Source organism: Osmerus eperlanus, chromosome 8, assembly GCF_963692335.1.
Source record: "Osmerus eperlanus chromosome 8, fOsmEpe2.1, whole genome shotgun sequence".
In the NCBI taxonomy this organism is placed as follows: Eukaryota; Metazoa; Chordata; class Actinopteri; order Osmeriformes; family Osmeridae; genus Osmerus; species Osmerus eperlanus.
In genome coordinates this window covers 20,642,207-20,665,302 of record NC_085025.1, presented here as the reverse complement: position 1 = coordinate 20,665,302, position 23,096 = coordinate 20,642,207, and the positions used below count along the sequence as shown (strand labels likewise).

The 23,096-nt window shown below is 46.1% G+C and overlaps 50 non-coding genes across 50 annotated transcripts; all 50 read left to right on the top strand.

Moving 5' to 3' along the window:
- The first annotated feature begins 757 nt into the window (after positions 1-757).
- On the top strand, positions 758-829 carry trnag-ucc (transfer RNA glycine (anticodon UCC)). The gene has a single exon. It is a non-coding gene; the product is annotated as a tRNA-Gly (tRNA).
- A 358-nt stretch (positions 830-1,187) lies between these two features.
- On the top strand, positions 1,188-1,269 carry trnal-aag (transfer RNA leucine (anticodon AAG)). The gene has a single exon. It is a non-coding gene; the product is annotated as a tRNA-Leu (tRNA).
- Positions 1,270-1,604: 335 nt separating this feature from the next.
- On the top strand, positions 1,605-1,676 carry trnag-ucc (transfer RNA glycine (anticodon UCC)). Its single transcript has one exon. It is a non-coding gene; the product is annotated as a tRNA-Gly (tRNA).
- A 366-nt stretch (positions 1,677-2,042) lies between these two features.
- trnal-aag (transfer RNA leucine (anticodon AAG)) lies at positions 2,043-2,124 on the top strand. Its single transcript has one exon. It is a non-coding gene; the product is annotated as a tRNA-Leu (tRNA).
- Positions 2,125-2,459: 335 nt separating this feature from the next.
- trnag-ucc (transfer RNA glycine (anticodon UCC)) lies at positions 2,460-2,531 on the top strand. The gene has a single exon. It is a non-coding gene; the product is annotated as a tRNA-Gly (tRNA).
- A 366-nt stretch (positions 2,532-2,897) lies between these two features.
- On the top strand, positions 2,898-2,979 carry trnal-aag (transfer RNA leucine (anticodon AAG)). The gene has a single exon. It is a non-coding gene; the product is annotated as a tRNA-Leu (tRNA).
- Positions 2,980-3,314: 335 nt separating this feature from the next.
- On the top strand, positions 3,315-3,386 carry trnag-ucc (transfer RNA glycine (anticodon UCC)). The gene has a single exon. It is a non-coding gene; the product is annotated as a tRNA-Gly (tRNA).
- Positions 3,387-3,744: 358 nt separating this feature from the next.
- On the top strand, positions 3,745-3,826 carry trnal-aag (transfer RNA leucine (anticodon AAG)). Its single transcript has one exon. It is a non-coding gene; the product is annotated as a tRNA-Leu (tRNA).
- Positions 3,827-4,161: 335 nt separating this feature from the next.
- trnag-ucc (transfer RNA glycine (anticodon UCC)) lies at positions 4,162-4,233 on the top strand. Its single transcript has one exon. It is a non-coding gene; the product is annotated as a tRNA-Gly (tRNA).
- A 358-nt stretch (positions 4,234-4,591) lies between these two features.
- trnal-aag (transfer RNA leucine (anticodon AAG)) lies at positions 4,592-4,673 on the top strand. The gene has a single exon. It is a non-coding gene; the product is annotated as a tRNA-Leu (tRNA).
- Positions 4,674-5,008: 335 nt separating this feature from the next.
- On the top strand, positions 5,009-5,080 carry trnag-ucc (transfer RNA glycine (anticodon UCC)). The gene has a single exon. It is a non-coding gene; the product is annotated as a tRNA-Gly (tRNA).
- Positions 5,081-5,863: 783 nt separating this feature from the next.
- trnag-ucc (transfer RNA glycine (anticodon UCC)) lies at positions 5,864-5,935 on the top strand. Its single transcript has one exon. It is a non-coding gene; the product is annotated as a tRNA-Gly (tRNA).
- A 358-nt stretch (positions 5,936-6,293) lies between these two features.
- Positions 6,294-6,375, top strand: trnal-aag (transfer RNA leucine (anticodon AAG)). The gene has a single exon. It is a non-coding gene; the product is annotated as a tRNA-Leu (tRNA).
- A 335-nt stretch (positions 6,376-6,710) lies between these two features.
- On the top strand, positions 6,711-6,782 carry trnag-ucc (transfer RNA glycine (anticodon UCC)). The gene has a single exon. It is a non-coding gene; the product is annotated as a tRNA-Gly (tRNA).
- Positions 6,783-7,148: 366 nt separating this feature from the next.
- trnal-aag (transfer RNA leucine (anticodon AAG)) lies at positions 7,149-7,230 on the top strand. The gene has a single exon. It is a non-coding gene; the product is annotated as a tRNA-Leu (tRNA).
- Positions 7,231-7,565: 335 nt separating this feature from the next.
- trnag-ucc (transfer RNA glycine (anticodon UCC)) lies at positions 7,566-7,637 on the top strand. The gene has a single exon. It is a non-coding gene; the product is annotated as a tRNA-Gly (tRNA).
- Positions 7,638-7,995: 358 nt separating this feature from the next.
- trnal-aag (transfer RNA leucine (anticodon AAG)) lies at positions 7,996-8,077 on the top strand. Its single transcript has one exon. It is a non-coding gene; the product is annotated as a tRNA-Leu (tRNA).
- A 335-nt stretch (positions 8,078-8,412) lies between these two features.
- On the top strand, positions 8,413-8,484 carry trnag-ucc (transfer RNA glycine (anticodon UCC)). The gene has a single exon. It is a non-coding gene; the product is annotated as a tRNA-Gly (tRNA).
- A 358-nt stretch (positions 8,485-8,842) lies between these two features.
- On the top strand, positions 8,843-8,924 carry trnal-aag (transfer RNA leucine (anticodon AAG)). The gene has a single exon. It is a non-coding gene; the product is annotated as a tRNA-Leu (tRNA).
- A 335-nt stretch (positions 8,925-9,259) lies between these two features.
- On the top strand, positions 9,260-9,331 carry trnag-ucc (transfer RNA glycine (anticodon UCC)). Its single transcript has one exon. It is a non-coding gene; the product is annotated as a tRNA-Gly (tRNA).
- A 358-nt stretch (positions 9,332-9,689) lies between these two features.
- Positions 9,690-9,771, top strand: trnal-aag (transfer RNA leucine (anticodon AAG)). Its single transcript has one exon. It is a non-coding gene; the product is annotated as a tRNA-Leu (tRNA).
- Positions 9,772-10,106: 335 nt separating this feature from the next.
- On the top strand, positions 10,107-10,178 carry trnag-ucc (transfer RNA glycine (anticodon UCC)). Its single transcript has one exon. It is a non-coding gene; the product is annotated as a tRNA-Gly (tRNA).
- A 783-nt stretch (positions 10,179-10,961) lies between these two features.
- Positions 10,962-11,033, top strand: trnag-ucc (transfer RNA glycine (anticodon UCC)). The gene has a single exon. It is a non-coding gene; the product is annotated as a tRNA-Gly (tRNA).
- Positions 11,034-11,391: 358 nt separating this feature from the next.
- On the top strand, positions 11,392-11,473 carry trnal-aag (transfer RNA leucine (anticodon AAG)). The gene has a single exon. It is a non-coding gene; the product is annotated as a tRNA-Leu (tRNA).
- A 335-nt stretch (positions 11,474-11,808) lies between these two features.
- trnag-ucc (transfer RNA glycine (anticodon UCC)) lies at positions 11,809-11,880 on the top strand. Its single transcript has one exon. It is a non-coding gene; the product is annotated as a tRNA-Gly (tRNA).
- Positions 11,881-12,238: 358 nt separating this feature from the next.
- On the top strand, positions 12,239-12,320 carry trnal-aag (transfer RNA leucine (anticodon AAG)). The gene has a single exon. It is a non-coding gene; the product is annotated as a tRNA-Leu (tRNA).
- A 335-nt stretch (positions 12,321-12,655) lies between these two features.
- trnag-ucc (transfer RNA glycine (anticodon UCC)) lies at positions 12,656-12,727 on the top strand. Its single transcript has one exon. It is a non-coding gene; the product is annotated as a tRNA-Gly (tRNA).
- A 358-nt stretch (positions 12,728-13,085) lies between these two features.
- trnal-aag (transfer RNA leucine (anticodon AAG)) lies at positions 13,086-13,167 on the top strand. Its single transcript has one exon. It is a non-coding gene; the product is annotated as a tRNA-Leu (tRNA).
- Positions 13,168-13,502: 335 nt separating this feature from the next.
- Positions 13,503-13,574, top strand: trnag-ucc (transfer RNA glycine (anticodon UCC)). Its single transcript has one exon. It is a non-coding gene; the product is annotated as a tRNA-Gly (tRNA).
- A 358-nt stretch (positions 13,575-13,932) lies between these two features.
- trnal-aag (transfer RNA leucine (anticodon AAG)) lies at positions 13,933-14,014 on the top strand. The gene has a single exon. It is a non-coding gene; the product is annotated as a tRNA-Leu (tRNA).
- A 335-nt stretch (positions 14,015-14,349) lies between these two features.
- On the top strand, positions 14,350-14,421 carry trnag-ucc (transfer RNA glycine (anticodon UCC)). The gene has a single exon. It is a non-coding gene; the product is annotated as a tRNA-Gly (tRNA).
- A 783-nt stretch (positions 14,422-15,204) lies between these two features.
- On the top strand, positions 15,205-15,276 carry trnag-ucc (transfer RNA glycine (anticodon UCC)). The gene has a single exon. It is a non-coding gene; the product is annotated as a tRNA-Gly (tRNA).
- A 358-nt stretch (positions 15,277-15,634) lies between these two features.
- trnal-aag (transfer RNA leucine (anticodon AAG)) lies at positions 15,635-15,716 on the top strand. The gene has a single exon. It is a non-coding gene; the product is annotated as a tRNA-Leu (tRNA).
- A 335-nt stretch (positions 15,717-16,051) lies between these two features.
- On the top strand, positions 16,052-16,123 carry trnag-ucc (transfer RNA glycine (anticodon UCC)). Its single transcript has one exon. It is a non-coding gene; the product is annotated as a tRNA-Gly (tRNA).
- Positions 16,124-16,489: 366 nt separating this feature from the next.
- Positions 16,490-16,571, top strand: trnal-aag (transfer RNA leucine (anticodon AAG)). The gene has a single exon. It is a non-coding gene; the product is annotated as a tRNA-Leu (tRNA).
- A 335-nt stretch (positions 16,572-16,906) lies between these two features.
- Positions 16,907-16,978, top strand: trnag-ucc (transfer RNA glycine (anticodon UCC)). The gene has a single exon. It is a non-coding gene; the product is annotated as a tRNA-Gly (tRNA).
- A 358-nt stretch (positions 16,979-17,336) lies between these two features.
- On the top strand, positions 17,337-17,418 carry trnal-aag (transfer RNA leucine (anticodon AAG)). Its single transcript has one exon. It is a non-coding gene; the product is annotated as a tRNA-Leu (tRNA).
- Positions 17,419-17,753: 335 nt separating this feature from the next.
- On the top strand, positions 17,754-17,825 carry trnag-ucc (transfer RNA glycine (anticodon UCC)). The gene has a single exon. It is a non-coding gene; the product is annotated as a tRNA-Gly (tRNA).
- A 358-nt stretch (positions 17,826-18,183) lies between these two features.
- trnal-aag (transfer RNA leucine (anticodon AAG)) lies at positions 18,184-18,265 on the top strand. The gene has a single exon. It is a non-coding gene; the product is annotated as a tRNA-Leu (tRNA).
- Positions 18,266-18,600: 335 nt separating this feature from the next.
- On the top strand, positions 18,601-18,672 carry trnag-ucc (transfer RNA glycine (anticodon UCC)). Its single transcript has one exon. It is a non-coding gene; the product is annotated as a tRNA-Gly (tRNA).
- Positions 18,673-19,030: 358 nt separating this feature from the next.
- Positions 19,031-19,112, top strand: trnal-aag (transfer RNA leucine (anticodon AAG)). Its single transcript has one exon. It is a non-coding gene; the product is annotated as a tRNA-Leu (tRNA).
- Positions 19,113-19,447: 335 nt separating this feature from the next.
- trnag-ucc (transfer RNA glycine (anticodon UCC)) lies at positions 19,448-19,519 on the top strand. The gene has a single exon. It is a non-coding gene; the product is annotated as a tRNA-Gly (tRNA).
- Positions 19,520-19,877: 358 nt separating this feature from the next.
- trnal-aag (transfer RNA leucine (anticodon AAG)) lies at positions 19,878-19,959 on the top strand. Its single transcript has one exon. It is a non-coding gene; the product is annotated as a tRNA-Leu (tRNA).
- Positions 19,960-20,294: 335 nt separating this feature from the next.
- On the top strand, positions 20,295-20,366 carry trnag-ucc (transfer RNA glycine (anticodon UCC)). Its single transcript has one exon. It is a non-coding gene; the product is annotated as a tRNA-Gly (tRNA).
- Positions 20,367-20,724: 358 nt separating this feature from the next.
- Positions 20,725-20,806, top strand: trnal-aag (transfer RNA leucine (anticodon AAG)). Its single transcript has one exon. It is a non-coding gene; the product is annotated as a tRNA-Leu (tRNA).
- Positions 20,807-21,141: 335 nt separating this feature from the next.
- trnag-ucc (transfer RNA glycine (anticodon UCC)) lies at positions 21,142-21,213 on the top strand. The gene has a single exon. It is a non-coding gene; the product is annotated as a tRNA-Gly (tRNA).
- Positions 21,214-21,571: 358 nt separating this feature from the next.
- trnal-aag (transfer RNA leucine (anticodon AAG)) lies at positions 21,572-21,653 on the top strand. The gene has a single exon. It is a non-coding gene; the product is annotated as a tRNA-Leu (tRNA).
- Positions 21,654-21,988: 335 nt separating this feature from the next.
- trnag-ucc (transfer RNA glycine (anticodon UCC)) lies at positions 21,989-22,060 on the top strand. Its single transcript has one exon. It is a non-coding gene; the product is annotated as a tRNA-Gly (tRNA).
- Positions 22,061-22,418: 358 nt separating this feature from the next.
- On the top strand, positions 22,419-22,500 carry trnal-aag (transfer RNA leucine (anticodon AAG)). The gene has a single exon. It is a non-coding gene; the product is annotated as a tRNA-Leu (tRNA).
- A 335-nt stretch (positions 22,501-22,835) lies between these two features.
- On the top strand, positions 22,836-22,907 carry trnag-ucc (transfer RNA glycine (anticodon UCC)). Its single transcript has one exon. It is a non-coding gene; the product is annotated as a tRNA-Gly (tRNA).
- The last annotated feature ends 189 nt before the right edge of the window (positions 22,908-23,096 follow it).

The window sequence follows — 23,096 nt, the reverse complement described above, 5'->3', positions numbered from 1 at the left end:
TTATTTCGCCATGTATACAGATACTAGGAATTTGATTTGGTGTTCTCCATACAGGCTATAGCATCACAAATAGAACAACAAGACAAAACAGAAAAACAATACAAGGACAGATAGTACCAGTATGAGCAAAATAATAAATAAGAATGGAGGTAGTGCAACAATAGTAATGTTAAATAACGTGCCATAGAGTTCATGTGTAAGAGCTATTTAGGAGGGCTATTGTTAGATGTGTTTTATCTTGTGACGTTCAACCGCTTCCGGGCATTTAGAATGTCACATGAGCTCCTGGACGATCGATCAGCTTGGGGAAGAGCTCGGGTGGCCAAGACCTGACAGCGGGGGTAGCGTGGCCGAGCGCTCCAAGGCGCTGGATTAAGGCTCCAGTCTCTCCGGAGGCGTGGGTAAAAATCCCACCGCTGCCACTTTTGTAGGGTGATAACGCCGTCCCTTTGCTCTGAAGTCAGTAAGTGGGTTTGAAAAGGTGAACTGTGGCTCGACATGTTGTGCGATCTTAGATGCTTTTTTGGCTACTTTTTTCCATAAAGTTGACAGGGTTCAATCCCCGGCCAGTACAGACCGTAGAGAGGCATCTCGTCTCTTGTGACGGTCGAACACATCACGATTAGGCCACGTGTTCCAAACTCCGCAGAAGTATAAACCAGGCTTAGGGCAATTTCTTAGTAGTTGGATGTCAGTAGGTGGTGTGGAAAGGTGAACCGTCCCTCGAAATGCTGTGCGATTAAGGAGGCTGTTGTGTGCATTGGTGGTATAGTGGCAAGCATAGCTGCCTTCCAAGCAGTTGACCCGGGTTCGATTCCCGGCCAATGCAGAACCTTGAGAGAGATTCAATTCAACTTTATTTCGCCATGTATACAGATACTAGGAATTTGATTTGGTGTTCTCCATACAGGCTATAGCATCACAAATAGAACAACAAGACAAAACAGAAAAACAATACAAGGACAGATAGTACCAGTATGAGCAAAATAATAAATAAGAATGGAGGTAGTGCAACAATAGTAATGTTAAATAAAGTGCCATAGAGTTCATGTGTAAGAGCTATTTAGGAGGGCTATTGTTAGATGTGTTTTATCTTGTGACGTTCAACCGCTTCCGGGCATTTAGAATGTCACATGAGCTCCTGGACGATCGATCAGCTTGGGGAAGAGCTCGGGTGGCCAAGACCTGGTAGCGTGGCCGAGCGGTCCAAGGCGCTGGATTAAGGCTCCAGTCTCTCCGGAGGCGTGGGTTCAAATCCCACAGCTGCCACTTTTGTAGGGTGATAACGCCGTCCCATTGCTCTGAAGTCAGTAAGTGGGTTTGAAAAGGTGAACTGTGGCTCGACATGTTGTGCGATCTTAGATGCTTTTTTGGCTACTTTTTTCCATAAAATTGACAGGGTTCAATCCCCGGCCAGTACAGACCGTAGAGAGGCATCTCGTCTCTTGTGACGGTCGAACACATCACGATTAGGCCACGTTTTCCAAACTCCGCAGAAGTATAAACCAGGCTTAGGGCAATTTCTTAGTAGTTGGATGTCAGTAGGTGGTGTGGAAAGGTGAACCGTCCCTCGAAATGCTGTGCGATTAAGGAGGCTGTTGTGTGCATTGGTGGTATAGTGGCAAGCATAGCTGCCTTCCAAGCAGTTGACCTGGGTTCGATTCCTGGCCAATGCAGAACCTTGAGAGAGATTCAATTCAACTTTATTTCGCCATGTATACAGATACTAGGAATTTGATTTGGTGTTCTCCATACAGGCTATAGCATCACAAATAGAACAACAAGACAAAACAGAAAAACAATACAAGGACAGATAGCACCAGTATGAGCAAAATAATAAATAAGAATGGAGGTAGTGCAACAATAGTAATGTTAAATAACGTGCCATAGAGTTCATGTGTAAGAGCTATTTAGGAGGGCTATTGTTAGATGTGTTTTATCTTGTGACGTTCAACCGCTTCCGGGCATTTAGAATGTAACATGAGCTCCTGGACGATCGATCAGCTTGGGGAAGAGCTCGGGTGGCCAAGACCTGCCAGCGGGGTAGCGTGGCCGAGCGGTCCAAGGCGCTGGATTAAGCCTCCAGTCTCTCCGGAGGCGTGGGTTCAAATCCCACCGCTGCCACTTTTGTAGGGTGATAACGCCGTCCCATTGCTCTGAAGTCAGTAAGTGGGTTTGAAAAGGTGAACTGTGGCTCGACATGTTGTGCGATCTTAGATGATTTTTTGGCTACTTTTTTCCATAAAGTTGACAGGGTTCAATCCCCGGCCAGTACAGACCGTAGAGAGGCATCTCGTCTCTTGTGACGGTCGAACACATCACGATTAGGCCACGTGTTCCAAACTCCGCAGAAGTATAAACCAGGCTTAGGGCAATTTCTTAGTAGTTGGATGTCAGTAGGTGGTGTGGAAAGGTGAACCGTCCCTCGAAATGCTGTGCGATTAAGGAGACTGTTGTGTGCATTGGTGGTATAGTGGCAAGCATAGCTGCCTTCCAAGCAGTTGACCCGGGTTCGATTCCCGGCCAATGCAGAACCTTGAGAGAGATTCAATTCAACTTTATTTCGCCATGTATACAGATACTAGGAATTTGATTTGGTGTTCTCCATACAGGCTATAGTATCACAAATAGAACAACAAGACAAAACAGAAAAACAATACAAGGACAGATAGTACCAGTATGAGCAAAATAATAAATAAGAATAGAGGTAGTGCAACAATAGTAATGTTAAATAACGTGCCATTGAGTTCATGTGTAAGAGCTATTTAGGAGGGCTATTGTTAGATGTGTTTTATCTTGTGACGTTCAACCGCTTCCGGGCATTTAGAATGTCACATGAGCTCCTGGACGATCGATCAGCTTGGGGAAGAGCTCGGGTGGCCAAGACCTGACAGCGGGGTAGCGTGGCCGAGCGGTCCAAGGCGCTGGATTAAGGCTCCAGTCTCTCCGGAGGCGTGGGTAAAAATCCCACCGCTGCCACTTTTGTAGGGTGATAACGCCGTCCCTTTGCTCTGAAGTCAGTAAGTGGGTTTGAAAAGGTGAACTGTGGCTCGACATGTTGTGCGATCTTAGATGCTTTTTTGGCTACTTTTTTCCATAAAGTTGACAGGGTTCAATCCCCGGCCAGTACAGACCGTAGAGAGGCATCTCGTCTCTTGTGACGGTCGAACACATCACGATTAGGCCACGTGTTCCAAACTCCGCAGAAGTATAAACCAGGCTTAGGGCAATTTCTTAGTAGTTGGATGTCAGTAGGTGGTGTGGAAAGGTGAACCGTCCCTCGAAATGCTGTGCGATTAAGGAGGCTGTTGTGTGCATTGGTGGTATAGTGGCAAGCATAGCTGCCTTCCAAGCAGTTGACCCGGGTTCGATTCCCGGCCAATGCAGAACCTTGAGAGAGATTCAATTCAACTTTATTTCGCCATGTATACAGATACTAGGAATTTGATTTGGTGTTCTCCATACAGGCTATAGCATCACAAATAGAACAACAAGACAAAACAGAAAAACAATACAAGGACAGATAGTACCAGTATGAGCAAAATAATAAATAAGAATGGAGGTAGTGCAACAATAGTAATGTTAAATAAAGTGCCATAGAGTTCATGTGTAAGAGCTATTTAGGAGGGCTATTGTTAGATGTGTTTTATCTTGTGACGTTCAACCGCTTCCGGGCATTTAGAATGTCACATGAGCTCCTGGACGATCGATCAGCTTGGGGAAGAGCTCGGGTGGCCAAGACCTGGTAGCGTGGCCGAGCGGTCCAAGGCGCTGGATTAAGGCTCCAGTCTCTCCGGAGGCGTGGGTTCAAATCCCACCGCTGCCACTTTTGTAGGGTGATAACGCCGTCCCATTGCTCTGAAGTCAGTAAGTGGGTTTGAAAAGGTGAACTGTGGCTCGACATGTTGTGCGATCTTAGATGCTTTTTTGGCTACTTTTTTCCATAAAATTGACAGGGTTCAATCCCCGGCCAGTACAGACCGTAGAGAGGCATCTCGTCTCTTGTGACGGTCGAACACATCACGATTAGGCCACGTTTTCCAAACTCCGCAGAAGTATAAACCAGGCTTAGGGCAATTTCTTAGTAGTTGGATGTCAGTAGGTGGTGTGGAAAGGTGAACCGTCCCTCGAAATGCTGTGCGATTAAGGAGGCTGTTGTGTGCATTGGTGGTATAGTGGCAAGCATAGCTGCCTTCCAAGCAGTTGACCTGGGTTCGATTCCTGGCCAATGCAGAACCTTGAGAGAGATTCAATTCAACTTTATTTCGCCATGTATACAGATACTAGGAATTTGATTTGGTGTTCTCCATACAGGCTATAGCATCACAAATAGAACAACAAGACAAAACAGAAAAACAATACAAGGACAGATAGCACCAGTATGAGCAAAATAATAAATAAGAATGGAGGTAGTGCAACAATAGTAATGTTAAATAACGTGCCATAGAGTTCATGTGTAAGAGCTATTTAGGAGGGCTATTGTTAGATGTGTTTTATCTTGTGACGTTCAACCGCTTCCGGGCATTTAGAATGTCACATGAGCTCCTGGACGATCGATCACCTTGGGGAAGAGCTCGGGTGGCCAAGACCTGGTAGCGTGGCCGAGCGGTCCAAGGCGCTGGATTAAGGCTCCAGTCTCTCCGGAGGCGTGGGTTCAAATCCCACCGCTGCCACTTTTGTAGGGTGATAACGCCGTCCCATTGCTCTGAAGTCAGTAAGTGGGTTTGAAAAGGTGAACTGTGGCTCGACATGTTGTGCGATCTTAGATGCTTTTTTGGCTACTTTTTTCCATAAAGTTGACAGGGTTCAATCCCCGGCCAGTACAGACCGTAGAGAGGCATCTCGTCTCTTGTGACGGTCGAACACATCACGATTAGGCCACGTGTTCCAAACTCCGCAGAAGTATAAACCAGGCTTAGGGCAATTTCTTAGTAGTTGGATGTCAGTAGGTGGTGTGGAAAGGTGAACCGTCCCTCGAAATGCTGTGCGATTAAGGAGGCTGTTGTGTGCATTGGTGGTATAGTGGCAAGCATAGCTGCCTTCCAAGCAGTTGACCCGGGTTCGATTCCCGGCCAATGCAGAACCTTGAGAGAGATTCAATTCAACTTTATTTCGCCATGTATACAGATACTAGGAATTTGATTTGGTGTTCTCCATACAGGCTATAGCATCACAAATAGAACAACAAGACAAAACAGAAAAACAATACAAGGACAGATAGTACCAGTATGAGCAAAATAATAAATAAGAATGGAGGTAGTGCAACAATAGTAATGTTAAATAACGTGCCATAGAGTTCATGTGTAAGAGCTATTTAGGAGGGCTATTGTTAGATGTGTTTTATCTTGTGACGTTCAACCGCTTCCGGGCATTTAGAATGTCACATGAGCTCCTGGACGATCGATCAGCTTGGGGAAGAGCTCGGGTGGCCAAGACCTGACAGCGGGGTAGCGTGGCCGAGCGCTCCAAGGCGCTGGATTAAGGCTCCAGTCTCTCCGGAGGCGTGGGTAAAAATCCCACCGCTGCCACTTTTGTAGGGTGATAACGCCGTCCCTTTGCTCTGAAGTCAGTAAGTGGGTTTGAAAAGGTGAACTGTGGCTCGACATGTTGTGCGATCTTAGATGCTTTTTTGGCTACTTTTTTCCATAAAGTTGACAGGGTTCAATCCCCGGCCAGTACAGACCGTAGAGAGGCATCTCGTCTCTTGTGACGGTCGAACACATCACGATTAGGCCACGTGTTCCAAACTCCGCAGAAGTATAAACCAGGCTTAGGGCAATTTCTTAGTAGTTGGATGTCAGTAGGTGGTGTGGAAAGGTGAACCGTCCCTCGAAATGCTGTGCGATTAAGGAGGCTGTTGTGTGCATTGGTGGTATAGTGGCAAGCATAGCTGCCTTCCAAGCAGTTGACCCGGGTTCGATTCCCGGCCAATGCAGAACCTTGAGAGAGATTCAATTCAACTTTATTTCGCCATGTATACAGATACTAGGAATTTGATTTGGTGTTCTCCATACAGGCTATAGCATCACAAATAGAACAACAAGACAAAACAGAAAAACAATACAAGGACAGATAGTACCAGTATGAGCAAAATAATAAATAAGAATGGAGGTAGTGCAACAATAGTAATGTTAAATAAAGTGCCATAGAGTTCATGTGTAAGAGCTATTTAGGAGGGCTATTGTTAGATGTGTTTTATCTTGTGACGTTCAACCGCTTCCGGGCATTTAGAATGTCACATGAGCTCCTGGACGATCGATCAGCTTGGGGAAGAGCTCGGGTGGCCAAGACCTGGTAGCGTGGCCGAGCGGTCCAAGGCGCTGGATTAAGGCTCCAGTCTCTCCGGAGGCGTGGGTTCAAATCCCACAGCTGCCACTTTTGTAGGGTGATAACGCCGTCCCATTGCTCTGAAGTCAGTAAGTGGGTTTGAAAAGGTGAACTGTGGCTCGACATGTTGTGCGATCTTAGATGCTTTTTTGGCTACTTTTTTCCATAAAATTGACAGGGTTCAATCCCCGGCCAGTACAGACCGTAGAGAGGCATCTCGTCTCTTGTGACGGTCGAACACATCACGATTAGGCCACGTTTTCCAAACTCCGCAGAAGTATAAACCAGGCTTAGGGCAATTTCTTAGTAGTTGGATGTCAGTAGGTGGTGTGGAAAGGTGAACCGTCCCTCGAAATGCTGTGCGATTAAGGAGGCTGTTGTGTGCATTGGTGGTATAGTGGCAAGCATAGCTGCCTTCCAAGCAGTTGACCTGGGTTCGATTCCTGGCCAATGCAGAACCTTGAGAGAGATTCAATTCAACTTTATTTCGCCATGTATACAGATACTAGGAATTTGATTTGGTGTTCTCCATACAGGCTATAGCATCACAAATAGAACAACAAGACAAAACAGAAAAACAATACAAGGACAGATAGCACCAGTATGAGCAAAATAATAAATAAGAATGGAGGTAGTGCAACAATAGTAATGTTAAATAACGTGCCATAGAGTTCATGTGTAAGAGCTATTTAGGAGGGCTATTGTTAGATGTGTTTTATCTTGTGACGTTCAACCGCTTCCGGGCATTTAGAATGTAACATGAGCTCCTGGACGATCGATCAGCTTGGGGAAGAGCTCGGGTGGCCAAGACCTGCCAGCGGGGTAGCGTGGCCGAGCGGTCCAAGGCGCTGGATTAAGCCTCCAGTCTCTCCGGAGGCGTGGGTTCAAATCCCACCGCTGCCACTTTTGTAGGGTGATAACGCCGTCCCATTGCTCTGAAGTCAGTAAGTGGGTTTGAAAAGGTGAACTGTGGCTCGACATGTTGTGCGATCTTAGATGATTTTTTGGCTACTTTTTTCCATAAAGTTGACAGGGTTCAATCCCCGGCCAGTACAGACCGTAGAGAGGCATCTCGTCTCTTGTGACGGTCGAACACATCACGATTAGGCCACGTGTTCCAAACTCCGCAGAAGTATAAACCAGGCTTAGGGCAATTTCTTAGTAGTTGGATGTCAGTAGGTGGTGTGGAAAGGTGAACCGTCCCTCGAAATGCTGTGCGATTAAGGAGGCTGTTGTGTGCATTGGTGGTATAGTGGCAAGCATAGCTGCCTTCCAAGCAGTTGACCCGGGTTCGATTCCCGGCCAATGCAGAACCTTGAGAGAGATTCAATTCAACTTTATTTCGCCATGTATACAGATACTAGGAATTTGATTTGGTGTTCTCCATACAGGCTATAGCATCACAAATAGAACAACAAGACAAAACAGAAAAACAATACAAGGACAGATAGCACCAGTATGAGCAAAATAATAAATAAGAATGGAGGTAGTGCAACAATAGTAATGTTAAATAACGTGCCATAGAGTTCATGTGTAAGAGCTATTTAGGAGGGCTATTGTTAGATGTGTTTTATCTTGTGACGTTCAACCGCTTCCGGGCATTTAGAATGTCACATGAGCTCCTGGACGATCGATCAGCTTGGGGAAGAGCTCGGGTGGCCAAGACCTGACAGCGTGGCCGAGCGGTCCAAGGCGCTGGATTAAGGCTCCAGTCTCTCCGGAGGCGTGGGTTCAAATCCCACCACTGCCACTTTTGTAGGGTGATAACGCCGTCCCATTGCTCTGAAGTCAGTAAGTGGGTTTGAAAAGGTGAACTGTGGCTCGACATGTTGTGCGATCTTAGATGATTTTTTGGCTACTTTTTTCCATAAAGTTGACAGGGTTCAATCCCCGGCCAGTACAGACCGTAGAGAGGCATCTCGTCTCTTGTGACGGTCGAACACATCACGATTAGGCCACGTTTTCCAAACTCCGCAGAAGTATAAACCAGGCTTAGGGCAATTTCTTAGTAGTTGGATGTCAGTAGGTGGTGTGGAAAGGTGAACCGTCCCTCGAAATGCTGTGCGATTAAGGAGGCTGTTGTGTGCATTGGTGGTATAGTGGCAAGCATAGCTGCCTTCCAAGCAGTTGACCCGGGTTCGATTCCTGGCCAATGCAGAACCTTGAGAGAGATTCAATTCAACTTTATTTCGCCATGTATACAGATACTAGGAATTTGATTTGGTGTTCTCCATACAGGCTATAGCATCACAAATAGAACAACAAGACAAAACAGAAAAACAATACAAGGACAGATAGTACCAGTATGAGCAAAATAATAAATAAGAATGGAGGTAGTGCAACAATAGTAATGATAAATAACGTGCCATAGAGTTCATGTGTAAGAGCTATTTAGGAGGGCTATTGTTAGATGTGTTTTATCTTGTGACGTTCAATCGCTTCCGGGCATTTAGAATGTCACATGAGCTCCTGGACGATCGATCAGCTTGGGGAAGAGCTCGGGTGGCCAAGACCTGGTAGCGTGGCCGAGCGGTCCAAGGCGCTGGATTAAGGCTCCAGTCTCTCCGGAGGCGTGGGTAAAAATCCCACCGCTGCCACTTTTGTAGGGTGATAACGCCGTCCCATTGCTCTGAAGTCAGTAAGTGGGTTTGAAAAGGTGAACTGTGGCTTGACATGTTGTGCGATCTTAGATGCTTTTTTGGCTACTTTTTTCCATAAAATTGACAGGGTTCAATCCCCGGCCAGTACAGACCGTAGAGAGGCATCTCGTCTCTTGTGACGGTCGAACACATCACGATTAGGCCACGTTTTCCAAACTCCGCAGAAGTATAAACCAGGCTTAGGGCAATTTCTTAGTAGTTGGATGTCAGTAGGTGGTGTGGAAAGGTGAACCGTCCCTCGAAATGCTGTGCGATTAAGGAGGCTGTTGTGTGCATTGGTGGTATAGTGGCAAGCATAGCTGCCTTCCAAGCAGTTGACCTGGGTTCGATTCCTGGCCAATGCAGAACCTTGAGAGAGATTCAATTCAACTTTATTTCGCCATGTATACAGATACTAAGAATTTGATTAGGTGTTCTCCATACAGGCTATAGCATCACAAATAGAACAACAAGACAAAACAGAAAAACAATACAAGGACAGATAGCACCAGTATGAGCAAAATAATAAATAAGAATGGAGGTAGTGCAACAATAGTAATGTTAAATAACGTGCCATAGAGTTCATGTGTAAGAGCTATTTAGGAGGGCTATTGTTAGATGTGTTTTATCTTGTGACGTTCAACCGCTTCCGGGCATTTAGAATGTCACATGAGCTCCTGGACGATCGATCAGCTTGGGGAAGAGCTCGGGTGGCCAAGACCTGGTAGCGTGGCCGAGCGGTCCAAGGCGCTGGATTAAGGCTCCAGTCTCTCCGGAGGCGTGGGTTCAAATCCCACCGCTGCCACTTTTGTAGGGTGATAACGCCGTCCCATTGCTCTGAAGTCAGTAAGTGGGTTTGAAAAGGTGAACTGTGGCTCGACATGTTGTGCGATCTTAGATGATTTTTTGGCTACTTTTTTCCATAAAGTTGACAGGGTTCAATCCCCGGCCAGTACAGACCGTAGAGAGGCATCTCGTCTCTTGTGACGGTCGAACACATCACGATTAGGCCACGTGTTCCAAACTCCGCAGAAGTATAAACCAGGCTTAGGGCAATTTCTTAGTAGTTGGATGTCAGTAGGTGGTGTGGAAAGGTGAACCGTCCCTCGAAATGCTGTGCGATTAAGGAGGCTGTTGTGTGCATTGGTGGTATAGTGGCAAGCATAGCTGCCTTCCAAGCAGTTGACCCGGGTTCGATTCCCGGCCAATGCAGAACCTTGAGAGAGATTCAATTCAACTTTATTTCGCCATGTATACAGATACTAGGAATTTGATTTGGTGTTCTCCATACAGGCTATAGCATCACAAATAGAACAACAAGACAAAACAGAAAAACAATACAAGGACAGATAGTACCAGTATGAGCAAAATAATAAATAAGAATGGAGGTAGTGCAACAATAGTAATGTTAAATAACGTGCCATAGAGTTCATGTGTAAGAGCTATTTAGGAGGGCTATTGTTAGATGTGTTTTATCTTGTGACGTTCAACCGCTTCCGGGCATTTAGAATGTCACATGAGCTCCTGGACGATCGATCAGCTTGGGGAAGAGCTCGGGTGGCCAAGACCTGACAGCGGGGTAGCGTGGCCGAGCGCTCCAAGGCGCTGGATTAAGGCTCCAGTCTCTCCGGAGGCGTGGGTAAAAATCCCACCGCTGCCACTTTTGTAGGGTGATAACGCCGTCCCTTTGCTCTGAAGTCAGTAAGTGGGTTTGAAAAGGTGAACTGTGGCTCGACATGTTGTGCGATCTTAGATGCTTTTTTGGCTACTTTTTTCCATAAAGTTGACAGGGTTCAATCCCCGGCCAGTACAGACCGTAGAGAGGCATCTCGTCTCTTGTGACGGTCGAACACATCACGATTAGGCCACGTGTTCCAAACTCCGCAGAAGTATAAACCAGGCTTAGGGCAATTTCTTAGTAGTTGGATGTCAGTAGGTGGTGTGGAAAGGTGAACCGTCCCTCGAAATGCTGTGCGATTAAGGAGGCTGTTGTGTGCATTGGTGGTATAGTGGCAAGCATAGCTGCCTTCCAAGCAGTTGACCCGGGTTCGATTCCCGGCCAATGCAGAACCTTGAGAGAGATTCAATTCAACTTTATTTCGCCATGTATACAGATACTAGGAATTTGATTTGGTGTTCTCCATACAGGCTATAGCATCACAAATAGAACAACAAGACAAAACAGAAAAACAATACAAGGACAGATAGTACCAGTATGAGCAAAATAATAAATAAGAATGGAGGTAGTGCAACAATAGTAATGTTAAATAAAGTGCCATAGAGTTCATGTGTAAGAGCTATTTAGGAGGGCTATTGTTAGATGTGTTTTATCTTGTGACGTTCAACCGCTTCCGGGCATTTAGAATGTCACATGAGCTCCTGGACGATCGATCAGCTTGGGGAAGAGCTCGGGTGGCCAAGACCTGGTAGCGTGGCCGAGCGGTCCAAGGCGCTGGATTAAGGCTCCAGTCTCTCCGGAGGCGTGGGTTCAAATCCCACAGCTGCCACTTTTGTAGGGTGATAACGCCGTCCCATTGCTCTGAAGTCAGTAAGTGGGTTTGAAAAGGTGAACTGTGGCTCGACATGTTGTGCGATCTTAGATGCTTTTTTGGCTACTTTTTTCCATAAAATTGACAGGGTTCAATCCCCGGCCAGTACAGACCGTAGAGAGGCATCTCGTCTCTTGTGACGGTCGAACACATCACGATTAGGCCACGTTTTCCAAACTCCGCAGAAGTATAAACCAGGCTTAGGGCAATTTCTTAGTAGTTGGATGTCAGTAGGTGGTGTGGAAAGGTGAACCGTCCCTCGAAATGCTGTGCGATTAAGGAGGCTGTTGTGTGCATTGGTGGTATAGTGGCAAGCATAGCTGCCTTCCAAGCAGTTGACCCGGGTTCGATTCCTGGCCAATGCAGAACCTTGAGAGAGATTCAATTCAACTTTATTTCGCCATGTATACAGATACTAGGAATTTGATTTGGTGTTCTCCATACAGGCTATAGCATCACAAATAGAACAACAAGACAAAACAGAAAAACAATACAAGGACAGATAGTACCAGTATGAGCAAAATAATAAATAAGAATGGAGGTAGTGCAACAATAGTAATGATAAATAACGTGCCATAGAGTTCATGTGTAAGAGCTATTTAGGAGGGCTATTGTTAGATGTGTTTTATCTTGTGACGTTCAATCGCTTCCGGGCATTTAGAATGTCACATGAGCTCCTGGACGATCGATCAGCTTGGGGAAGAGCTCGGGTGGCCAAGACCTGGTAGCGTGGCCGAGCGGTCCAAGGCGCTGGATTAAGGCTCCAGTCTCTCCGGAGGCGTGGGTTCAAATCCCACAGCTGCCACTTTTGTAGGGTGATAACGCCGTCCCATTGCTCTGAAGTCAGTAAGTGGGTTTGAAAAGGTGAACTGTGGCTCGACATGTTGTGCGATCTTAGATGCTTTTTTGGCTACTTTTTTCCATAAAGTTGACAGGGTTCAATCCCCGGCCAGTACAGACCGTAGAGAGGCATCTCGTCTCTTGTGACGGTCGAACACATCACGATTAGGCCACGTTTTCCAAACTCCGCAGAAGTATAAACCAGGCTTAGGGCAATTTCTTAGTAGTTGGATGTCAGTAGGTGGTGTGGAAAGGTGAACCGTCCCTCGAAATGCTGTGCGATTAAGGAGGCTGTTGTGTGCATTGGTGGTATAGTGGCAAGCATAGCTGCCTTCCAAGCAGTTGACCCGGGTTCGATTCCTGGCCAATGCAGAACCTTGAGAGAGATTCAATTCAACTTTATTTCGCCATGTATACAGATACTAGGAATTTGATTTGGTGTTCTCCATACAGGCTATAGCATCACAAATAGAACAACAAGACAAAACAGAAAAACAATACAAGGACAGATAGTACCAGTATGAGCAAAATAATAAATAAGAATGGAGGTAGTGCAACAATAGTAATGATAAATAACGTGCCATAGAGTTCATGTGTAAGAGCTATTTAGGAGGGCTATTGTTAGATGTGTTTTATCTTGTGACGTTCAATCGCTTCCGGGCATTTAGAATGTCACATGAGCTCCTGGACGATCGATCAGCTTGGGGAAGAGCTCGGGTGGCCAAGACCTGGTAGCGTGGCCGAGCGGTCCAAGGCGCTGGATTAAGGCTCCAGTCTCTCCGGAGGCGTGGGTAAAAATCCCACCGCTGCCACTTTTGTAGGGTGATAACGCCGTCCCATTGCTCTGAAGTCAGTAAGTGGGTTTGAAAAGGTGAACTGTGGCTTGACATGTTGTGCGATCTTAGATGCTTTTTTGGCTACTTTTTTCCATAAAATTGACAGGGTTCAATCCCCGGCCAGTACAGACCGTAGAGAGGCATCTCGTCTCTTGTGACGGTCGAACACATCACGATTAGGCCACGTTTTCCAAACTCCGCAGAAGTATAAACCAGGCTTAGGGCAATTTCTTAGTAGTTGGATGTCAGTAGGTGGTGTGGAAAGGTGAACCGTCCCTCGAAATGCTGTGCGATTAAGGAGGCTGTTGTGTGCATTGGTGGTATAGTGGCAAGCATAGCTGCCTTCCAAGCAGTTGACCTGGGTTCGATTCCTGGCCAATGCAGAACCTTGAGAGAGATTCAATTCAACTTTATTTCGCCATGTATACAGATACTAAGAATTTGATTAGGTGTTCTCCATACAGGCTATAGCATCACAAATAGAACAACAAGACAAAACAGAAAAACAATACAAGGACAGATAGCACCAGTATGAGCAAAATAATAAATAAGAATGGAGGTAGTGCAACAATAGTAATGTTAAATAACGTGCCATAGAGTTCATGTGTAAGAGCTATTTAGGAGGGCTATTGTTAGATGTGTTTTATCTTGTGACGTTCAACCGCTTCCGGGCATTTAGAATGTCACATGAGCTCCTGGACGATCGATCAGCTTGGGGAAGAGCTCGGGTGGCCAAGACCTGGTAGCGTGGCCGAGCGGTCCAAGGCGCTGGATTAAGGCTCCAGTCTCTCCGGAGGCGTGGGTTCAAATCCCACCGCTGCCACTTTTGTAGGGTGATAACGCCGTCCCATTGCTCTGAAGTCAGTAAGTGGGTTTGAAAAGGTGAACTGTGGCTCGACATGTTGTGCGATCTTAGATGATTTTTTGGCTACTTTTTTCCATAAAGTTGACAGGGTTCAATCCCCGGCCAGTACAGACCGTAGAGAGGCATCTCGTCTCTTGTGACGGTCGAACACATCACGATTAGGCCACGTGTTCCAAACTCCGCAGAAGTATAAACCAGGCTTAGGGCAATTTCTTAGTAGTTGGATGTCAGTAGGTGGTGTGGAAAGGTGAACCGTCCCTCGAAATGCTGTGCGATTAAGGAGGCTGTTGTGTGCATTGGTGGTATAGTGGCAAGCATAGCTGCCTTCCAAGCAGTTGACCCGGGTTCGATTCCCGGCCAATGCAGAACCTTGAGAGAGATTCAATTCAACTTTATTTCGCCATGTATACAGATACTAGGAATTTGATTTGGTGTTCTCCATACAGGCTATAGCATCACAAATAGAACAACAAGACAAAACAGAAAAACAATACAAGGACAGATAGTACCAGTATGAGCAAAATAATAAATAAGAATGGAGGTAGTGCAACAATAGTAATGTTAAATAACGTGCCATAGAGTTCATGTGTAAGAGCTATTTAGGAGGGCTATTGTTAGATGTGTTTTATCTTGTGACGTTCAACCGCTTCCGGGCATTTAGAATGTCACATGAGCTCCTGGACGATCGATCAGCTTGGGGAAGAGCTCGGGTGGCCAAGACCTGACAGCGGGGTAGCGTGGCCGAGCGCTCCAAGGCGCTGGATTAAGGCTCCAGTCTCTCCGGAGGCGTGGGTAAAAATCCCACCGCTGCCACTTTTGTAGGGTGATAACGCCGTCCCTTTGCTCTGAAGTCAGTAAGTGGGTTTGAAAAGGTGAACTGTGGCTCGACATGTTGTGCGATCTTAGATGCTTTTTTGGCTACTTTTTTCCATAAAGTTGACAGGGTTCAATCCCCGGCCAGTACAGACCGTAGAGAGGCATCTCGTCTCTTGTGACGGTCGAACACATCACGATTAGGCCACGTGTTCCAAACTCCGCAGAAGTATAAACCAGGCTTAGGGCAATTTCTTAGTAGTTGGATGTCAGTAGGTGGTGTGGAAAGGTGAACCGTCCCTCGAAATGCTGTGCGATTAAGGAGGCTGTTGTGTGCATTGGTGGTATAGTGGCAAGCATAGCTGCCTTCCAAGCAGTTGACCCGGGTTCGATTCCCGGCCAATGCAGAACCTTGAGAGAGATTCAATTCAACTTTATTTCGCCATGTATACAGATACTAGGAATTTGATTTGGTGTTCTCCATACAGGCTATAGCATCACAAATAGAACAACAAGACAAAACAGAAAAACAATACAAGGACAGATAGTACCAGTATGAGCAAAATAATAAATAAGAATGGAGGTAGTGCAACAATAGTAATGTTAAATAAAGTGCCATAGAGTTCATGTGTAAGAGCTATTTAGGAGGGCTATTGTTAGATGTGTTTTATCTTGTGACGTTCAACCGCTTCCGGGCATTTAGAATGTCACATGAGCTCCTGGACGATCGATCAGCTTGGGGAAGAGCTCGGGTGGCCAAGACCTGGTAGCGTGGCCGAGCGGTCCAAGGCGCTGGATTAAGGCTCCAGTCTCTCCGGAGGCGTGGGTTCAAATCCCACAGCTGCCACTTTTGTAGGGTGATAACGCCGTCCCATTGCTCTGAAGTCAGTAAGTGGGTTTGAAAAGGTGAACTGTGGCTCGACATGTTGTGCGATCTTAGATGCTTTTTTGGCTACTTTTTTCCATAAAATTGACAGGGTTCAATCCCCGGCCAGTACAGACCGTAGAGAGGCATCTCGTCTCTTGTGACGGTCGAACACATCACGATTAGGCCACGTTTTCCAAACTCCGCAGAAGTATAAACCAGGCTTAGGGCAATTTCTTAGTAGTTGGATGTCAGTAGGTGGTGTGGAAAGGTGAACCGTCCCTCGAAATGCTGTGCGATTAAGGAGGCTGTTGTGTGCATTGGTGGTATAGTGGCAAGCATAGCTGCCTTCCAAGCAGTTGACCTGGGTTCGATTCCTGGCCAATGCAGAACCTTGAGAGAGATTCAATTCAACTTTATTTCGCCATGTATACAGATACTAGGAATTTGATTTGGTGTTCTCCATACAGGCTATAGCATCACAAATAGAACAACAAGACAAAACAGAAAAACAATACAAGGACAGATAGCACCAGTATGAGCAAAATAATAAATAAGAATGGAGGTAGTGCAACAATAGTAATGTTAAATAACGTGCCATAGAGTTCATGTGTAAGAGCTATTTAGGAGGGCTATTGTTAGATGTGTTTTATCTTGTGACGTTCAACCGCTTCCGGGCATTTAGAATGTAACATGAGCTCCTGGACGATCGATCAGCTTGGGGAAGAGCTCGGGTGGCCAAGACCTGCCAGCGGGGTAGCGTGGCCGAGCGGTCCAAGGCGCTGGATTAAGCCTCCAGTCTCTCCGGAGGCGTGGGTTCAAATCCCACCGCTGCCACTTTTGTAGGGTGATAACGCCGTCCCATTGCTCTGAAGTCAGTAAGTGGGTTTGAAAAGGTGAACTGTGGCTCGACATGTTGTGCGATCTTAGATGATTTTTTGGCTACTTTTTTCCATAAAGTTGACAGGGTTCAATCCCCGGCCAGTACAGACCGTAGAGAGGCATCTCGTCTCTTGTGACGGTCGAACACATCACGATTAGGCCACGTGTTCCAAACTCCGCAGAAGTATAAACCAGGCTTAGGGCAATTTCTTAGTAGTTGGATGTCAGTAGGTGGTGTGGAAAGGTGAACCGTCCCTCGAAATGCTGTGCGATTAAGGAGGCTGTTGTGTGCATTGGTGGTATAGTGGCAAGCATAGCTGCCTTCCAAGCAGTTGACCCGGGTTCGATTCCCGGCCAATGCAGAACCTTGAGAGAGATTCAATTCAACTTTATTTCGCCATGTATACAGATACTAGGAATTTGATTTGGTGTTCTCCATACAGGCTATAGCATCACAAATAGAACAACAAGACAAAACAGAAAAACAATACAAGGACAGATAGCACCAGTATGAGCAAAATAATAAATAAGAATGGAGGTAGTGCAACAATAGTAATGTTAAATAACGTGCCATAGAGTTCATGTGTAAGAGCTATTTAGGAGGGCTATTGTTAGATGTGTTTTATCTTGTGACGTTCAACCGCTTCCGGGCATTTAGAATGTCACATGAGCTCCTGGACGATCGATCAGCTTGGGGAAGAGCTCGGGTGGCCAAGACCTGACAGCGTGGCCGAGCGGTCCAAGGCGCTGGATTAAGGCTCCAGTCTCTCCGGAGGCGTGGGTTCAAATCCCACCACTGCCACTTTTGTAGGGTGATAACGCCGTCCCATTGCTCTGAAGTCAGTAAGTGGGTTTGAAAAGGTGAACTGTGGCTCGACATGTTGTGCGATCTTAGATGATTTTTTGGCTACTTTTTTCCATAAAGTTGACAGGGTTCAATCCCCGGCCAGTACAGACCGTAGAGAGGCATCTCGTCTCTTGTGACGGTCGAACACATCACGATTAGGCCACGTTTTCCAAACTCCGCAGAAGTATAAACCAGGCTTAGGGCAATTTCTTAGTAGTTGGATGTCAGTAGGTGGTGTGGAAAGGTGAACCGTCCCTCGAAATGCTGTGCGATTAAGGAGGCTGTTGTGTGCATTGGTGGTATAGTGGCAAGCATAGCTGCCTTCCAAGCAGTTGACCCGGGTTCGATTCCTGGCCAATGCAGAACCTTGAGAGAGATTCAATTCAACTTTATTTCGCCATGTATACAGATACTAGGAATTTGATTTGGTGTTCTCCATACAGGCTATAGCATCACAAATAGAACAACAAGACAAAACAGAAAAACAATACAAGGACAGATAGTACCAGTATGAGCAAAATAATAAATAAGAATGGAGGTAGTGCAACAATAGTAATGATAAATAACGTGCCATAGAGTTCATGTGTAAGAGCTATTTAGGAGGGCTATTGTTAGATGTGTTTTATCTTGTGACGTTCAATCGCTTCCGGGCATTTAGAATGTCACATGAGCTCCTGGACGATCGATCAGCTTGGGGAAGAGCTCGGGTGGCCAAGACCTGGTAGCGTGGCCGAGCGGTCCAAGGCGCTGGATTAAGGCTCCAGTCTCTCCGGAGGCGTGGGTAAAAATCCCACCGCTGCCACTTTTGTAGGGTGATAACGCCGTCCCATTGCTCTGAAGTCAGTAAGTGGGTTTGAAAAGGTGAACTGTGGCTTGACATGTTGTGCGATCTTAGATGCTTTTTTGGCTACTTTTTTCCATAAAATTGACAGGGTTCAATCCCCGGCCAGTACAGACCGTAGAGAGGCATCTCGTCTCTTGTGACGGTCGAACACATCACGATTAGGCCACGTTTTCCAAACTCCGCAGAAGTATAAACCAGGCTTAGGGCAATTTCTTAGTAGTTGGATGTCAGTAGGTGGTGTGGAAAGGTGAACCGTCCCTCGAAATGCTGTGCGATTAAGGAGGCTGTTGTGTGCATTGGTGGTATAGTGGCAAGCATAGCTGCCTTCCAAGCAGTTGACCTGGGTTCGATTCCTGGCCAATGCAGAACCTTGAGAGAGATTCAATTCAACTTTATTTCGCCATGTATACAGATACTAAGAATTTGATTAGGTGTTCTCCATACAGGCTATAGCATCACAAATAGAACAACAAGACAAAACAGAAAAACAATACAAGGACAGATAGCACCAGTATGAGCAAAATAATAAATAAGAATGGAGGTAGTGCAACAATAGTAATGTTAAATAACGTGCCATAGAGTTCATGTGTAAGAGCTATTTAGGAGGGCTATTGTTAGATGTGTTTTATCTTGTGACGTTCAACCGCTTCCGGGCATTTAGAATGTCACATGAGCTCCTGGACGATCGATCAGCTTGGGGAAGAGCTCGGGTGGCCAAGACCTGGTAGCGTGGCCGAGCGGTCCAAGGCGCTGGATTAAGGCTCCAGTCTCTCCGGAGGCGTGGGTTCAAATCCCACCGCTGCCACTTTTGTAGGGTGATAACGCCGTCCCATTGCTCTGAAGTCAGTAAGTGGGTTTGAAAAGGTGAACTGTGGCTCGACATGTTGTGCGATCTTAGATGATTTTTTGGCTACTTTTTTCCATAAAGTTGACAGGGTTCAATCCCCGGCCAGTACAGACCGTAGAGAGGCATCTCGTCTCTTGTGACGGTCGAACACATCACGATTAGGCCACGTGTTCCAAACTCCGCAGAAGTATAAACCAGGCTTAGGGCAATTTCTTAGTAGTTGGATGTCAGTAGGTGGTGTGGAAAGGTGAACCGTCCCTCGAAATGCTGTGCGATTAAGGAGGCTGTTGTGTGCATTGGTGGTATAGTGGCAAGCATAGCTGCCTTCCAAGCAGTTGACCCGGGTTCGATTCCTGGCCAATGCAGAACCTTGAGAGAGATTCAATTCAACTTTATTTCGCCATGTATACAGATACTAGGAATTTGATTTGGTGTTCTCCATACAGGCTATAGCATCACAAATAGAACAACAAGACAAAACAGAAAAACAATACAAGGACAGATAGTACCAGTATGAGCAAAATAATAAATAAGAATGGAGGTAGTGCAACAATAGTAATGATAAATAACGTGCCATAGAGTTCATGTGTAAGAGCTATTTAGGAGGGCTATTGTTAGATGTGTTTTATCTTGTGACGTTCAATCGCTTCCGGGCATTTAGAATGTCACATGAGCTCCTGGACGATCGATCAGCTTGGGGAAGAGCTCGGGTGGCCAAGACCTGGTAGCGTGGCCGAGCGGTCCAAGGCGCTGGATTAAGGCTCCAGTCTCTCCGGAGGCGTGGGTAAAAATCCCACCGCTGCCACTTTTGTAGGGTGATAACGCCGTCCCATTGCTCTGAAGTCAGTAAGTGGGTTTGAAAAGGTGAACTGTGGCTTGACATGTTGTGCGATCTTAGATGCTTTTTTGGCTACTTTTTTCCATAAAATTGACAGGGTTCAATCCCCGGCCAGTACAGACCGTAGAGAGGCATCTCGTCTCTTGTGACGGTCGAACACATCACGATTAGGCCACGTTTTCCAAACTCCGCAGAAGTATAAACCAGGCTTAGGGCAATTTCTTAGTAGTTGGATGTCAGTAGGTGGTGTGGAAAGGTGAACCGTCCCTCGAAATGCTGTGCGATTAAGGAGGCTGTTGTGTGCATTGGTGGTATAGTGGCAAGCATAGCTGCCTTCCAAGCAGTTGACCTGGGTTCGATTCCTGGCCAATGCAGAACCTTGAGAGAGATTCAATTCAACTTTATTTCGCCATGTATACAGATACTAAGAATTTGATTAGGTGTTCTCCATACAGGCTATAGCATCACAAATAGAACAACAAGACAAAACAGAAAAACAATACAAGGACAGATAGCACCAGTATGAGCAAAATAATAAATAAGAATGGAGGTAGTGCAACAATAGTAATGTTAAATAACGTGCCATAGAGTTCATGTGTAAGAGCTATTTAGGAGGGCTATTGTTAGATGTGTTTTATCTTGTGACGTTCAACCGCTTCCGGGCATTTAGAATGTCACATGAGCTCCTGGACGATCGATCAGCTTGGGGAAGAGCTCGGGTGGCCAAGACCTGGTAGCGTGGCCGAGCGGTCCAAGGCGCTGGATTAAGGCTCCAGTCTCTCCGGAGGCGTGGGTTCAAATCCCACCGCTGCCACTTTTGTAGGGTGATAACGCCGTCCCATTGCTCTGAAGTCAGTAAGTGGGTTTGAAAAGGTGAACTGTGGCTCGACATGTTGTGCGATCTTAGATGATTTTTTGGCTACTTTTTTCCATAAAGTTGACAGGGTTCAATCCCCGGCCAGTACAGACCGTAGAGAGGCATCTCGTCTCTTGTGACGGTCGAACACATCACGATTAGGCCACGTGTTCCAAACTCCGCAGAAGTATAAACCAGGCTTAGGGCAATTTCTTAGTAGTTGGATGTCAGTAGGTGGTGTGGAAAGGTGAACCGTCCCTCGAAATGCTGTGCGATTAAGGAGGCTGTTGTGTGCATTGGTGGTATAGTGGCAAGCATAGCTGCCTTCCAAGCAGTTGATCCGGGTTCGATTCCCGGCCAATGCAGAACCTTGAGAGAGATTCAATTCAACTTTATTTCGCCATGTATACAGATACTAGGAATTTGATTTGGTGTTCTCCATACAGGCTATAGCATCACAAATAGAACAACAAGACAAAACAGAAAAACAATACAAGGACAGATAGTACCAGTATGAGCAAAATAATAAATAAGAAATGAGGTAGTGCAACAATAGTAATGTTAAATAACGTGCCATAGAGTTCATGTGTAAGAGCTATTTAGGAGGGCTATTGTTAGATGTGTTTTATCTTGTGACGTTCAACCGCTTCCGGGCATTTAGAATGTCACATGAGCTCCTGGACGATCGATCAGCTTGGGGAAGAGCTCGGGTGGCCAAGACCTGGTAGCGTGGCCGAGCGGTCCAAGGCGCTGGATTAAGGCTCCAGTCTCTCCGGAGGCGTGGGTAAAAATCCCACCGCTGCCACTTTTGTAGGGTGATAACGCCGTCCCTTTGCTCTGAAGTCAGTAAGTGGGTTTGAAAAGGTGAACTGTGGCTCGACATGTTGTGCGATCTTAGATGCTTTTTTGGCTACTTTTTTCCATAAAGTTGACAGGGTTCAATCCCCGGCCAGTACAGACCGTAGAGAGGCATCTCGTCTCTTGTGACGGTCGAACACATCACGATTAGGCCACGTGTTCCAAACTCCGCAGAAGTATAAACCAGGCTTAGGGCAATTTCTTAGTAGTTGGATGTCAGTAGGTGGTGTGGAAAGGTGAACCGTCCCTCGAAATGCTGTGCGATTAAGGAGGCTGTTGTGTGCATTGGTGGTATAGTGGCAAGCATAGCTGCCTTCCAAGCAGTTGACCCGGGTTCGATTCCCGGCCAATGCAGAACCTTGAGAGAGATTCAATTCAACTTTATTTCGCCATGTATACACATACTAGGAATTTGATTTGGTGTTCTCCATACAGGCTATAGCATCACAAATAGAACAACAAGACAAAACAGAAAAACAATACAAGGACAGATAGTACCAGTATGAGCAAAATAATAAATAAGAATGGAGGTAGTGCAACAATAGTAATGTTAAATAACGTGCCATAGAGTCCATGTGTAAGAGCTATTTAGGAGGGCTATTGTTAGATGTGTTTTATCTTGTGACGTTCAACCGCTTCCGGGCATTTAGAATGTCACATGAGCTCCTGGACGATCGATCAGCTTGGGGAAGAGCTCGGGTGGCCAAGACCTGGTAGCGTGGCCGAGCGGTCCAAGGCGCTGGATTAAGGCTCCAGTCTCTCCGGAGGCGTGGGTTCAAATCCCACAGCTGCCACTTTTGTAGGGTGATAACGCCGTCCCATTGCTCTGAAGTCAGTAAGTGGGTTTGAAAAGGTGAACTGTGGCTCGACATGTTGTGCTATCTTAGATGATTTTTTGGCTACTTTTTTCCATAAAGTTGACAGGGTTCAATCCCCAGCCAGTACAGACCGTAGAGAGGCATTTCGTCTCTTGTGACGGTCGAACACATCACGATTAGGCCACGTGTTCCAAACTCCGCAGAAGTATAAACCAGGCTTAGGGCAATTTCTTAGTAGTTGGATGTCAGTAGGTGGTGTGGAAAGGTGAACCGTCCCTCGAAATGCTGTGCGATTAAGGAGGCTGTTGTGTGCATTGGTGGTATAGTGGCAAGCATAGCTGCCTTCCAAGCAGTTGACCCGGGTTCGATTCCCGGCCAATGCAGAACCTTGAGAGAGATTCAATTCAACTTTATTTCGCCATGTATACAGATACTAGGAATTTGATTTGGTGTTCTCCATACAGGCTATAGCATCACAAATAGAACAACAAGACAAAACAGAAAAACAATACAAGGACAGATAGTACCAGTATGAGCAAAATAATAAATAAGAATGGAGGTAGTGCAACAAT